The following is a 15796-nucleotide window of genomic DNA, read 5'->3' as shown; positions in this document are numbered from 1 at the left end:
AATTTTTTTTTTTTTCATTTTCCCATCCAACTTTAATGAAAATTCGTCAAACACCTGTGGGGTGTTAAGGCTCACTGTACCCCTTGTTACGTTGCAATAGGGGTGTAGTTTCCAAAATGGGGTCACATGTCGGTATTTATGTTTTTGAGTTTATGTCAGAACCGCTGTAAAATCAGCCACCCCTGTGCAAATCACCAATTTAGGCCTCAAATGTACATAGTGCGCTCTCACTCCTGAGCCTTGTTGTGCGCCCCCCGAGCATTTTACGCCCACATATGGGGTATTTCCGAACTCAGGAGAAATTGCATAACAAATTTTGGGGGTCTTTTTTTCCTTTTACCTCTTGTGAAAATAAAAAGTATGGGGCAACACCAGCATGTCAGTGTAAATTTTTTTTACACTAACAGGCTAGGCTGGTGTAGACCCCATATTTTCTTTTTCATCAGGGGTAAAAGGAGAAAAAGCCCCCAAAATTTGTAGTGCAATACCACATATGTGGCACTAAACTGTTGCCTTGAAATACGACAGCGCTCCAAATGAGAGAGCGCCATGCGCATTTGAGGACTAAATTAGGGATTGCATAGGGGTGGACATAGCGGTATTCTACACCAATGATTCCCAAACAGGGTGCCTACAGCTGTTGCTAAACTCCCAGCATGCCTGGACAGTCAGTGGCTGTCCGGAAATGCTGGGAGTTGTTATTTTGCAACAGCTGGAGGCTCCGTTTTGGAAATACTGCCGTACAATACATTTTTCATTTTTATTGGGGGGGACAGTGTATATGTAGTGTTTAACCCTTTATTATGTGTTTTTTTAATACTTGAAGCAGGAAACTTACTGTAAACCTGCCCATGTGAATGTACCCTGTACATATACGTGGGGGGGGGGGGGGGGCAAACCTCCAGCTGTTTGAAAACTACAACTCCCAGCATGAACTGACAGACCCTGCATGCTGGGAGTTGTACTTTTGCAACAGCTGGAGGCACACTGGTTGGAAAACCTTCAGTTAGGTTCTGTTACCTAACGCAGTATTTTCCAACCAGTGTGCCTCCTGCTGTTGCAAAACTACAACTCCCAGCATGTACTGATCGCCGAAGGGCATGCTGGGAGATGTAGTTATGCAACAGCTGGATTACGCAACAACAACTCCCAGCATGCAGAGACAGCTGTTTGCTGTTTGGGCATGCTAGGAGTTGCAGTTTTGCAACATCTGGAGGGCCACAGTTAGAGATCACTACCAGTGATCTCCAAACTGGGGCCCTCCAGTTGTTGCAAAACTACAAATCCCTGCATGCCCTAACAACTGTCTGGGCATGCTGGGAGTTGTAGTTTTGCAACATCTGGAGGGTTACAGTTTAGAGACCACTGTATTGTGGTCTCAAACTGTACCCTCCAGATGTTGCTAGGCAACTTAACCGGCTTCCGTCGGATCCAGGGAGCCAGCCACACGACATCGCCGGACTCCGATCTCCTCCACCGATCGTCGCCCGCAGCCTCGCCCGCGGGGTTAGTGGATCTTCGGCGTCGTTCCTCTGTTGTTTCCCCGTTCTGCCCCGCCTATTGTGGGTGGGCAGAACGGGGGAAACCGAAAGTAAAGCCCCCCGATCTGCTATTGGTGGTCATGTCTAGACCACCAATAGCAGGGATAGGAGGGGTGGCACCCCTGCCACCTCACTCCTATGCCTTCAGGGGGATCATGGGTGTTTTGGACAACCGCAATCCCCCTTATATTCTGGGTCACCGGGTCACCATAGACCCGTATGACCCGGAATCGGCACAAATCGCAAGTGTGAATTCACTTGCGATTTGCGGCGATCGCCAACATGGGGGGGTCTGATTACCCCCCGGGGCATTTGCGCGGGGTGCCTGCTGATAGATATCAGCAGTCACCCCCGTCCGGTCCCAGCCCGGCACGCGGCAAGGACCGAAATTCCCACGGGCGCACAGGTACGCCCTTGGTCCTTAAGTACCATGGAGAAAAGGCGTACCTGTACACCCTTGGTCCTTAAGGGGTTAAAGGAATAGTCCAATGTAGAAAATGTATCCCTTATCCAATGAATAGTGGATAAGTGTCTGATCACGGGGGTCCAACCGCTTGAACAACCCCCTCGCCCACCCCTCTCCAATCTCCTGTACTGCATCAGGCTCTCCTTGCATACAGAGTGGGGGTTGGCACATGCCCTCCATGGATCTGTATGCAAAGTTTTTTGAAGGGGCAGATGCCAAAATAAATCTTTGCCTTGGGTGAAAATAAGCCTAGATACTCCTTTACCTGTTTGATATATTTATTTATTTTATTATTAACCAGATAGCACTGCAAATGATAGCCTCTAAACCCATTGAAGACCACCTTACACCTTGTCAACACCTTCTTGTTCTTTCTGGCTACACCATAAAAAGCATTCTTAGTTCAGCCAAAGTTCAGCCAAATTTTGTCCACTGTGTATGGCCACCATGAGACAAAATATGCATCATACATGAAGCATACGCTTTAATGTGCAATGTGTAACAAGGACCCCCAAACCATCCTGTGCCATTCATAACACTTCATGGACCCCCTCAGGCATCAGGGCCCTTGTGTGACTGTTACCTCTGCATCACTATAGCTAGGGTTCCAAACATGCAATTAAAAGGGGTACTCCACTGCCACATCATTCTGAACATTCTGTTCAGAATGCTGGGTGCAAGCAGCGGGGGTTACCTCGTATTGGCCCCTACCCTTGTGACGTTACGCCACGTCCCCTCAATGCTAGTCTCTGGGAGGGTACTTGGCATGCACCACGCCCCTCCATAGACTTGCTTTGAGGGGGCGTGGCATCGTGTGAAGTCACAAGGGGTGTGGGCATGACGTCACAACCCCAGCAGCTCGCAAACAGTGTTCAGAACAAAATGTTTGAATGCTGGGGCAGTGGAGTACCCTTTTAATGTGACTGCAAAAAGTTAACCGCATACGTTTTTTCTACTTTACTATTTACTAGGGAGAAGGAAAAAACCTCTGAAGATTACATCAGGGCATTCGCGTCACACACCGCTCATCATCCACACTTTGTAACAAATTCTAATAGAAGAAGTGACTCAGACAAGGTAAATAAATGTAATTAAATGTGAAGTTTATTATTATATTTTATATGTATTTTAAATGTGTTGTTGCCTCCAATCATTCATGAAGAGCGTACAGCAGCGCTCAGGACAAGAAGAGCATACAGCAGCGCTCAGGACAGGAAAAATCCCCATAATAGGAAATCCATGGCTGCTGTATGGCCCTTCCTCTGGGCATACTAAGGGAGGATTACGCTAAAACATGACTACAAATGTGTATGTAGTGATAGTGTGTAGGGGATGAATGTGTATGTAGTGATAGTGTGTAGGGGATGAATGTGTATGTAGTGATAGTGTGTAGGGAATGATTGTGTATGTAGTGATAGTGTGTAGGGGATGAATGTGTATGTAGTGATAGTGTGTAGGGAATGATTGTGTATGTAGTGATAGTGTGTAGGGGATGAATGTGTACTTAGTGATAGTGTATAGGGGATGAATGTGTATTTAGTGATAGTGTGTAGGGAATGAATGTGTACGTAGTGATAGTGTGTAGTGAATGAATGTGTATGTAGTGATAGTGTGTAGGGAATGAATGTGTATATAGTGATAGTGTGTAGGGGATGAATGTGTATATAGTGACAGTGTGTAGGGGATGAATGTGTATGTAGTGATAGTGTGTAGGGGATGAATGTGTACGTAGTGATAGTGTGTAGGGGATGAATGTGTGTGTAGTGATAGTGTGTAGGGGATGAATGTGTATGTAGTGATAGTGTGTAGGGAATGAATGTGTACGTAGTGATAGTGTGTAGAGGATGAATGTGTGTGTAGTGATAGTGTGTAGGAGATGAATGTGTATGTAGTGATAGTGTGTAGGGAATGAATGTGTATGAAGTGATAGTGTGTAGGAAATGAATGTGTATTTAGTGATAGTGGGAAGGGAATGAATGTGTATGTAGTGATAGTGTGTAGGGAATGAATGTGTATGTAGTGATAATATGTAGGGGATGAATGTGTATGTAGTGATAGTGCGGAAGGGATGAATGTGTACGTAGTGATAGTATGTAGGTAATGAATGTGTATGTAGTGATAGTGTGTAGGGGATGAATGTGTATGTAGTGATAGTGTGTAGGGGATGAATGTGTATTTAGTGACAGTGTGTAGGAGATGAATGTGTATGTAGTTATAGTGGGAAGGGGATGAATGTGTATGTAGTTAAAGTGTGTAGGGGATGAATGTGTATGTAGTGATAGTGTGTAGGGGATGAATGTTGATGTAGTGATAGTGTGTAGTGGATGAATGTGTATGCAGTGATAGTGTGTAGGGAATGAATGTGTATGTAGTGATAGTGTGTAGGGGATGAATGTTTATGTAGTGAAAGTGTGTAGGGGATGAATGTGTATGTAGTGATAGTGTGTAGGGACTGAATTTGTATGTAGTGATAGTGTGTAGGGGATGAATGTTTACTTAGTGATAGTGTGTAAGGCATGAATGTGTATATAGTGATAGTGTGTAGGAAATGAATGTGTATGTAGTGATAGTGTGTAGGGAATGAATGTGTATGAAGTGACAGTGTGTGGGAGATGAATGTGTATGTAGTGAGAGTGTGTAGGGAATGAATGTGTATGTAGTGATAGTGTGTAGGGGATGAATGTGTGTGTAGTGATAGTGTGTAGGGGATGCATGTGTGTGTAGTGATAGTGGGAAGGGGATGAATGTGTATGTTGTGATTTTGTGTAGGGAATGAATGTGTATGTAGTGATAGTGTGTAGGGAATGAATGTGTATGTAGTGATAGAGTGTAGGGGATGAATGTTTACTTAGTGATAGTGTGTAGGGGATGAATGTGTATGTAGTGATAGTGTGTAGGGAATCAATGTGTATGTAGTCATAGTGTGTAGGGAATTAATGTGTATGTAGTGACAGTGTGTAGGGGATAGACTTGTGCACTAGAAAAATTTTCGTTTAATTTCGTTTCGTTTTTTCGTTTTGGAAAAAAATTTCGGTTCGGCAATATTTTTGGTTTAGATTTTTCGGATACATTCGGTATTCGGGTATTCGTGTTGTTTTTTTCGGATACATTCGGTATTCGGGTACATTCGGTAAATCTTTAGTCTTTTTTTGGACTTTAGCGATCCTAATAAATAATGGAGATACCTTTTTTATTAAAATTTCGCAGGGTATCATAAAAAAATCATAATAAAAAAGATACAGTGGTGATGAAAAAAATTGTATCTAACGAAATGTATCTTTTTTATTATGAAATGTTTATTCATTTTTAAACAGGGATCAATTTATGTGAGCGGGTAAAGCACTAAAAATGTAGCCGACAATAATGAAAATGTAGTGTGTGCGTGTTTTTTACTTTTTTTTAAAACATTTTTAGGTAGTACTACTACTCCCAGCATGGAACACACTCTTCCATGATGGGAGTAGTAGTTACCTGTACTAAATGACAGATTGCAGGGGTCCCTTGCGATCCTCTTGTATAATGTATAGATGCGGCGGCCGCTCTTCTATGGTCCCCTGCACTCACGTATATATACACATATTCATATTTCCCGCAGAGCTGTGATTGGCCAGATGGTTCCAGCCAATCACAGCTCTCTGTGAGAAATAGAAATATGTGTATATATACGGCCGTGCAGGGGACCATAGGAGAGCGGCCGCCGCATTCATACATTATACTGGAGGATCACAGCGGGTGTCAGGAGTGATACCCGCAGTGATCTTCCCTTTACTACAAGTACTACCACTCCCAACATGGAGTACACTCTGCTCCATGCTGGGAGCTGTAGTACCTGTATTAATAGACAGATTGCAGCGGGTGTCAGAAGTTACACTCGCTGCGATATGTCTATTAATGCAGGTACTACAGCTCCCAGCATGGAGCAGAGTGTGCTCCATGTTGGGAGTATTAGTACCTGCAGTAAGGGACAGATCCCAGGGATGTCACTCCTCCTGACACCCGCTGCGATCGTCCTTATGTGAATGTCGGGATCAGCTGTTCTCAGGGCTTCAGAGCCAGGAGAACAGCTGACGCTGAGCCGTAGGTATACATCGTATATCTACTGCCCAGCAAGAACTTACAGTGAGCCTGCAATGTGTATATACAGTATACACATTGCTGGCTCACTTAACCCCTTGCTGAGCTGTGCGCTATGCGCAAGCCCAGCAAGGGAAGAGTTAACTTACACTGCTGGACAGTGTAGGTTAACCCTTTGTGCGGTATACACTTTATACAGCTATCTATAGATAGCTGTATACAGTGTATAAAGAAGACGAAGTCCAGCTTACTTCCCTCGAGTCCCGGGCCGGGTTCGTGTAGCTCCGCCCCCTAGTGGTGACGTCATTAGGGGGCGGAGCTACAGAAGGGAACAAGGCTAGTTTATCTGAAGCTCTGTTCACATTGTACGTTTTGTATAATGTGAACAGACCCTTCTGGCAGTGTCTACCCAGACAGGGAGACTCCAGCTGTTGCTAAACTACAACTCCCAGCATGCCCAGACAGCCAAAGGCTGTCTGGGCATGCTGGGAGTTGTAGTTTTGCACCAATTGGTGGCTCCCTGTTTGGGTAGACAATGCATCATGGGTGCTCTCCCCAGCGGACAGCGCCAAAAATGTCATAACCAATTTTTTGTGTTTTTTTTTCTTCTCGTTTCAGATCCGTGTATGCAGAGGATTACTGCGGATTCGATGGATTACGGCGGATTATTTTTTTTCCCTTTAATAAAATGGTTAACGAGGGCTGTGGGGGAGTGTTTTTTTAAATAAAATAATTTTTCCAATGTGTTGTGTTTTTTTTTATTTTTATTGACTTTTCAGGGTTAGTAGCGGAAGCTGTCTTATTGACGGAATCCATTACTAGGCCAGGGCTTAGTGCTAGCCCCAAAAACAGCTAGCGCTAACCCCCAATTATTACCCCGGTACCCACCGCCACAGGGGTGCCGGGAAGAGCCGGTACCAACAGGCCCGGAGCGTCAAAAATGGCGCTCCTGGACCTAGGCGGTAACAGGCTGGCGTTATTTAGGCTGGGGAGGGCCAGTAACAATGGTCCTCACCCACCCTGGTAACGTCAGGCTGTTGCTGTTTGGTTGGTATTGTGCTGAGAATGAAAATACGGGGAACCCTATGCGTTTTTTTTTTAAATTTAAATAAAAAAATTAATTAAAAAAACGCATAGGGTTCCCCGTATTTTCATTCTCAGCCAGATACCAACCAAACAGCAACAGCCTGATGTTACCAGGGTGGGCGAGGACCATTGTTACTGGCCCTCCCCAGCCTAAATAACGCCAGCCTGTTACCGCCTAGGCCCAGGAGCGCCATTTTGACGCTCCGGGCCTGTTGGTACCGGCTCTTCCCGGCACCCCTGTGGCGGTGGGTACCGGGGTAATAATTGGGGGTTAGCGCTAGCTGTTTTTGGGGCTAGCACTAAGCCCTAGCCTAGTAATGAATTCCGTCAATAAGACAGCGTCCACTACTAACCTTGAAAATTCAATAAAAAAAAAAAAACACAACACATTGGAAAAATTATTTTATTTAAAAAAACACTCCCCCACAGCCCTCGTTAACCATTTTATTAAAGGAAAAAATAAATAATCCGCCGTAATCCATCGAATCCGCAGTAATCCTCTGCATACACGGATCTGAAACGAGAAGAAAAAAACACAAAAAATTGGTTATGACATTTTTGGCGCTGTCCGCTGGGGAGAGCACCCATGATGCAATGTCTACCCAAACAGGGAGCCACCAATTGGTGCAAAACTATAACTCCCAGCATGCCCAGACAGCCTTTGGCTGTCTGGGCATGCTGGGAGTTGTAGTTTAGCAACAGCTGGAGTCTCCCTGTCTGGGTGGACACTGCCAGAAGGGTCTGTTCACATTATACAAAACGTACAATGTGAACAGAACTTCAGATTAATTAGCCTTGTTCCCTTCTGTAGCTCCGCCCCCTAATGACGTCATCACTAGGGGGCGGAGCTACACGAACCCCGCGGGACTCGAGGGAAGTAAGCTGGACTTCGTCTTCTGTATACACTGTATACAGCTATCTATAGATAGCTGTATATAGTGTGTACCGCCCAAAGGGTTAACCTACACTGTCCAGCAGTGTAAGTTAACCCTTCCCTTGCTGGGCTTGTGCATAGCGCACAGCTCAGCAAGGGGTTAAGTGAGCCAGCAATGTGTATACTGTATACACATTGCAGGCTCACTGTAAGTTCTTGCTGGGCAGTAGATATACGATGTATACCTACGGCTCAGCGTCAGCTGTTCTCCCGGCTCTGTAGCCCTGAGAACAGCTGATCCCGACATTCACATCAGGACGATCGCAGCGGGTGTCAGGAGGAGTGACATCCCTGGGATCTGTCCCTTACTGCAGGTACTAATACTCCCAACATGGAGCACACTCTGCTCCATGCTGGGAGCTGTAGTACCTGCATTAATAGACATATGGCAGCGAGTGTAACCGCTGCGATCTGTCTATTAATACAGGTACTACAGTTCCCAGCATGGAGCAGAGTGTGCTCCATGTTGGGAGTATTAGTACTTGTAGTAAAGGAAAGATCACTGCGGGTATCACTCCTGACACCCGCTGCGATCCTCCAGTATAATGTATGAATGCGGCGGCCGCTCTCCTATGGACCCCTGCACTCACGTATATATACACATATTCCTATTTCTCACAGAGAGCTGTGATTGGCTGGAACCATCTGGCCAATCACAGCTCTGCGGGAAATATGAATATGTGTACATATACGTGAGTGCAGGGGACCATAGAAGAGCGGCCGCCGCATCTATACATTATACAAGATGATCGCAAGGGACCCCTGCAATCTGTCAATTAGTACAGGTAACTACTACTCCCATCATGGAAGAGTGTGTTCCATGCTGGGAGTAGTAGTACTACCTAAAAAATGTTTTTAAAAAAAGTGAAAAACAAGCACACACTACATTTTCATTATTGTCGGCTACATTTTTAGTGCTTTACCCGCTCACATAAATTGATCCCTGTTTAAAAATGAATAAACATTTCATAATAAAAATGATACATTTCATTAGATACAATTTTTTCCATCACCACTGTATCTTTTTTATTATGATTTTTTTATGATACCCTACGAAATTTTTATAAAAAAGGTATCTCCATAATCTTTTAGGATCGCTAAAGTCCAAAAAAAGAATAAAAAGATTTACCGAATGTACCCGAATACCGAATGTATCCGAAAAATCAAACTATCTATATCCTTTTTATTATATTTATCAGAATGAATTCTTCACGTTCGTTTACAGATAACGAATGCATTCGTTATTTACAGCATTATGTTTGGGAAATAACGAATGTATTCGTTACTTTGCTATTCGTATTATCGTGGCTATTCGGGAATGTTCAAAATATGTTTTCGTGCATTCGGTTCGGTCCGAATGCACGAAAACGGTAAAATTCGTTAATTTACACATTCGTGCCGAACCGAATTGCACATGTCTAGTAGGGGATGAATGTGTATGTAGTGATAGTGTGTAGGGGATGAATGTGTATGTAGTGATAGTGTGTAGGGGATGAATGTGTGTGTAGTGATAGTGTGTAGGGGATGAATGTGTATGTAGTGACAGTGTGTAGGGGATGAATGTGTATGTAGTGATAGTGTGTAGGGGATGAATGTGTGTGTGGTGATAGTGTGTAGAGAATGAATGTGTATGTAGTGATAGGGTGTAGGGAATGAATGTGTATGTAGTGATAGTGGGAAGGGGATGAATGTGTATGGAGTGATAGTGTGTAGAGAATGAATGTGTATGTAGTGATAGGGTGTAGAGAATGAATGTGTATGTAGTGATAGTGTGTAGGGAATTAATGTGTGTGTGGTGATAGTGTGTAGAGAATGAATGTGTATGTAGTGATAGGGTGTAGGGAATGAATGTGTATGTAGTGATAGTGTGTAGGGAATGAATGTGTATGAAGTGACAGTGTGTGGGAGATGAATGTGTATGTAGTGAGAGTGTGTAGGGAATGAATGTGTATGTAATGATAGTGTGTAGGGAATGAATGTGTATGTAGTGATAGTGTGTAGGGAATGAATGTGTATGTAGTGACAGTGTGTAGGGGATGAATGTGTATGTAGTGATAGTGTGTAGGGAATGAATGTGTATGTAGTGATAGTGTGTAGGGAATGAATGTGTATGTAGTGATAGAGTGTAGGGGATGAATGTTTACTTAGTGATAGTGTGTAGGGAATGAATGTGTATGTAGTGATAGTGTGTAGGGAATCAATGTGTATGTAGTCATAGTGTGTAGGGAATTAATGTGTATGTAGTGACAGTGTGTAGGGGATAAATGTGTATGTAGTGATAGTGTGTAGGGGATGAATGTTTAAGTAGTGATAGTGTGTTGTGGATGAATGTGTGTGTAGTGATAGTGTGTAGGGGATGAATGTGTATGTAGTGATAGTGTGTAGGGAATTAATGTGTATGTAGTGACAGTGTGTAGGGGATGAATGTGTATGTAGTGATAGTGTGTAGAGAATGAATGTGTATGTAGTGATAGGGTGTAGGGAATGAATGTATATGTAGTGATAGTGTGTAGGGAATGAATGTGTGTGTAGTGATAGTGTGTAGGAGATGAATGTGTATGTAGCGATAGGGTGTAGGGAATGAATGTGTATGTAGTGATAGTGTGTAGGGAATGAATGTGTATGTAGTGATAGGGTGTAGGGAATAAATGTGTATGTAGTGATAGTGTGCAGGGGATGAATGTGTATGTAATGATAGTGTGTAGGAAATTAATGTGCATGTAGTGATTAGAGATGAGCTAATCGAAGCTGACAAACCCAAATTCGTTACGAGTTTCATGAAATATTCGATTCACAACAAATTTCAATATCACCGCAATTCTATTGCGCAAATCGCTTAATTAAACTGCATTTTACAGCGTTCCAGGCTAAAGGAGACCTAAAATGGCGGATACACATGTCACTTCATGGGGCAGGGGATTATGGGAGGGTGGGAAAGTACGACGGGAAGGGAGGTAGGCGGGATGACCCTGAATCACATTCGAGATGCATCCTATCATCATTCATTGACCCCTGTGATGTCACAGCCCTATATAATCCCCAGCCATCTTGTGGCTGCTCATTTCATGCCATATACACTGCAGAGATAGGGCGGACTGCGTGTCTGTGTGTGTTACACAGACACGCTGAATTGCTTATACCACAGCGTTCCACTGCCAACTGCTATTTAAATCAGCGTTGTGGACAGAGAGAAGTGCAGTGCTTTGCTTGTTCTGACTGAGAAGGATTTTTACGCCATCAACCTCCCATTCACTTTATTGAGCATTTCATCAGATAGGGCAGATAGCTTTTCGTTGCCTCATACATATCAACAAGCTGCCTGAACTTCATGAACCTTATCAAAAGAGGCAGGGAAGAATTTTCAATTCTGTGTATTTTTTTCACAAGAAATCATCTGCTGGTTATAATAGTCTATAGACGGTATAAAAACTAGTTCACACCATTCTTAACACTCTGTGACAGAGTGCAATTTTGGGTTTAATCCCCGTTTAAAAAAAAAAATTTTGTGGTGCTGCACTGCTGTGTCCTGCTGCTGTTCACAAATATGTTTTTTCAGTGGACTATAGTGCATTTGTCTGCCCTCATACGTGCATACCACATACTACATCAAAGCAGTTTACTATTTTCTATCTGTAACAAGTCTAGATACTGGGAAAGTCCTGGCAAAAGTAATCACCGGCTGGTGTTTTACAAAAATACATTGTTTTTGGGCGTATTGTTGGGCATTTTTTGCACTCATATGTGCATACCCCATACGTACATCTAATTGGTGTACCATTTTGTACCTGTTAATCTGTGAAAGGTCTACATACTGTGAAAGTCCAAGCAACAGTACTCACCGGCTGGTGTTTTACAAAAATACTGAGTTGTTTGGCATATTGTAGAGCATTTTTTTGCCCTTATACGTGTATACCACATACCTACATCTAAGTAGTGTACTATTTTCTAGCTTTTAATTTGTCAAGGGCATACATACTGTGAAAGTCCAAGCAACAATACTCACCGGCTGGTGTTTTACAAAAATACAGAGTTTTTTTGTGTATTGTTGCGCATTTTTTGCCCTCATACGTGCATACCACATACGTACATCTAATAAGTGTACCATTTTGTACCTGTTAATCTGTCAAGGGCCTACATACTATGAAACTCCAAGCAACAGTACTCACCGGCTGTTGTTTTACAAAAATACAGATTATTTTGGCATATTGTTGAGCATTTTTCTGCCCTCATCAGTGCATACCACATGCATACATCTAATTAGTGTACCATTTTGTACCTGTTAATCTGTGAAAGGCCTACATACTGTGATAGTCCAAGCAACAGTACTCACTGGCTTTTGCTTTACAAAAATACAGAGTTTTGTTTTTTCGTATTGTTGCGCATTTTCTTGCCCTTATGCGTGCATACCACATACATACATCTAATAAGTGTACCATTTTGTACCTGTTAATCTGTCAAGGGCCTACATACTGTTAAAGTCATAGCAACAGTACTCACCGGCTGGTGTTTACAAAAATACTGAGTTTTTTGGCGTATTGTAGCGCATTTTTCTGCCCTCATCAGTGCATACCACATACCTACATCTAAGTAGTGTACTATTTTTTACCTGTTAATTTGCCAAGGGCCTACATACTGTGAAAGTCCAAGCAAAATTACTAACCGGGTGGTGTTTTACAAAAATACAGAGTTTTTAGGCGTATTGTAACGCATTTTTCTGCCCTCATCAGTGCACACCACATACGTACCTCTAAGTAGTGTACCATTTTGTACCTGTTAATCTGTCAAGGGCCTACATACTGTGAAAGTCCAAACAATAGTACTCACCGGCTGGTGTTTTACAAAACTTACAGAGTTTTTAGGCTCATTGTAGAGCATTTTTCTGCCCTCATAAGTGCACACCACATACCTACATCAAAGCAGGCTATTATTTTGTATCAGTGAATCTGTAACAAGTCTAGGTACTGGGAAAGTCCAGGCAAAAGTAATCACCGGCTGGTGTTTTACGAAAATAAGTTTTCCAAGTGTACTATAGATCCTTTTTTTTCTGTCATATGTGCATACCACATAGCTACATCTACGTAGTGTACTTTTTTGAACATGTTAATCTGCAACAAGCCTACATACAGTGAAAGGCGTGTAGTGAAGCATATTTTACTCCCCTTGTGTACGCACTAAGTATGTCAGGCAGTGAAGTGCCAGGATGTGCTCAGAGGAGTGTTAGAGTCCTAAATTTATCAGACAGAGGTCGCAGCAGACTAGGGGCAAGTGGCAACAGAAGCCGCAGTGAGAGACAGAACTCCATGATGATGAAGCCGATCGCACTTGGGATCCGGGTGCAGAGGGTGCTTCATCATCATCATCAGCAGAAGAGGGTTGCAGGTTGCCCCTGAGGCAGCAGATGAGCCAGCAAGGTGGTAGCATGGTTGGCAGTCAGCATAGTGGCAGAAGTGGAAATTCAGGAGCCAAATGTGCCCAGGGTAGACCAACTGCTTCGCGGAAGCCTACCTTCCCAGGTGGTAGTGGAACAGGGGTTCCTTGAGATGGCGGTAGTAGCAGTCAATTATTGCACACTGTTGGTGGTAAAATCAGATACTCGTGGTATGGCAGTTTTTCATCAAGCATCCGGAGGAAGTTAACACAGCCACATGCAAGATATGTCGGTAGAAGGTGAAGCGTGGACAGGGTAGCATTGTTGGCACCACGGCCCTGCGTCAACATATGATGCGCCAGCATAAAGCGGCCATGGACAACCGTGGCTCAGATGTGGTGGTCCAGCCTGCGGCATCACCCAGTGGCACGCCACTCCCTCCTTCAGCCAGCCAAGGGTCCACCACCTCAGGTGAAGGGAGCTGTGTGTCATACCCTCCTTCTGTCGCATTCATCCAATGGCGCAGAAGCTGAATGTCCTCCTTTCCATGTTGCTGGTGCTGCAGTCCCTCTCATTTCAAGTGGTGGACTCTGCACATTTCAGAGAATTGAGAGCTTGTGCTGACCCGAGGTGGAGAGTCCCAAGTCGTAATTTCTTTGCGAAGAAGGCAGTACCAGCCCTGCATAAGTTTGTACAAGAGAAGGTGTGCCAGTCCTTGAGCCTGTCGGTGTGTTCAAAAGTGTACGGCAGCGCTGACGTGTGGAGCTGTAACTACGGGCAGGGACAAAACATGTGATTTTACGGCCCACTGAGTAAATGTGGTTCCTGCACAGCCACAACAGCAACTTGAACAGGTCACACCGCTTCCTCCTCCACGCTCTCGCTCTCAGGCAGTTGGTCCAGTTGGTGACAGTGCGCAACTCCGCCTCCTCACCCTCCACCGTGTCCTCGGCCTCCACTTCACGTTCAAATCTCAGTGGCCCTTCATCGTACCATGTGTGTAGGGCACGGCAGTGTCACACTGTTCTTCACATGGTTTGCCTTGGCAAACGGAGTCACACAGGGGAGGAACTGCTAAAATTCAATCGTCAAGAAATCGGAGTATGGCTTACTCCACAAAAACTGGAAATGGGAACCATGGTGACCGACAACGGGAAGAACATTGTGTCCGCGCTGCGACAAGGAAGTGTGAAACCTGCGCCCTGCATGGCACACGTGTTGAATCTGGTTGTCAAGCACTTTCTGAAGTCTTCACCACATTTGCAAGACGTCCTAACATTGGATGACCTAAAGCGGTTCACAGCATTGAACTTTGTTAGCGATCCAGTGATTTCATATTATCATCCTCTATGGGAACAAAAAAAGAAAGTGTAAAAAAGAATTATAAAAAAAATAAAATGATAAATATGAATAAGCCCCTCCCCTAATAAAAGTGTGATTCACACTAACACCCCCCCCCCCCCCCACATACTCTTTTTTTAAAATAAGATAATGTAAATGTGGTGCTGGGAGCGTAATGGTGTCTAGAGTGTTGCGGTAATAGTGTTGGGTCTGGTGGTATTAACCCTTGAGTGTCCTGACGCCAGGCTGCGGTTTCCTCAATATTAATGTTCCTACTGCAAACCGTCCCACAAACGGCAGGGAAAAATAACGGAATGTCCATAGCAGATTTTATGAAGTAAACTGATGAAACTTTACTCGAAGATTTTATGCAACAGTATTGAACATAACAGTCTTTTCAAGAGTGAACGGGGATACAGGTTCCTCACAGATTTGATGGGACTTGGAAGCAATGATGTTTTGATGCTGATGGGACTTGGAAGCAATGATCTTTTGATGCTAGCCACTGTGCTACTATTTTCGAATATTTGAGCTGATAGTCACACAGGATTCAGTAGTTTGAGCCTTGGTAACGCACGTTTTGTGGCTGCGGGATGTTAGGCTTCAGGCCTAGCTTGAATTGATGCTGATGCTGAGATGTTGTGCTTGCTTGATAATCCGGTACTAAGAGAGTGAATTTAGTGGCTGCAGCCCCTTATATATTAAGAGGGCTGGACAAAGCTCATTGGTCAGCAAACCTGTAAGTTATGAACCCAGTGAACTCTGGGTACATCACATGACCTCGAAAGGTCCTTAAGCATTTTATACATGACAACTGTGTATCACGTGACCACTATGGTCCTATACATATATTTCCTCTACATTAAATTAATATGTACACACTTTACTTAAGACTACTAGGGGTATGCCCTACAGGAGAGCCCTATAGACATGGAGGGATTCTAGCTGTGGGGACCTTAGACAAGGGACAGGAACAGGTCCTGTAC

At 43.8% G+C, this 15796-nt stretch overlaps 1 long non-coding RNA gene across 2 annotated transcripts in view; it reads left to right on the top strand.

The window, feature by feature from the left end:
- LOC130369472 (uncharacterized) overlaps positions 1-15796 on the top strand; it is a 39867-nt gene that overhangs the window by 21193 nt on the left and 2878 nt on the right. For both annotated transcript variants that reach the window (XR_008892769.1, XR_008892770.1), the window contains one exon: positions 2979-3084. This is a non-coding gene — a long non-coding RNA (uncharacterized LOC130369472). The remainder of the gene's footprint in view (positions 1-2978; positions 3085-15796) is intronic.

Source organism: Hyla sarda, chromosome 4, assembly GCF_029499605.1.
Source record: "Hyla sarda isolate aHylSar1 chromosome 4, aHylSar1.hap1, whole genome shotgun sequence".
NCBI classification, from domain to species: Eukaryota; Metazoa; Chordata; class Amphibia; order Anura; family Hylidae; genus Hyla; species Hyla sarda.
This window is presented reverse-complemented; position numbering and strand designations above follow the sequence as displayed.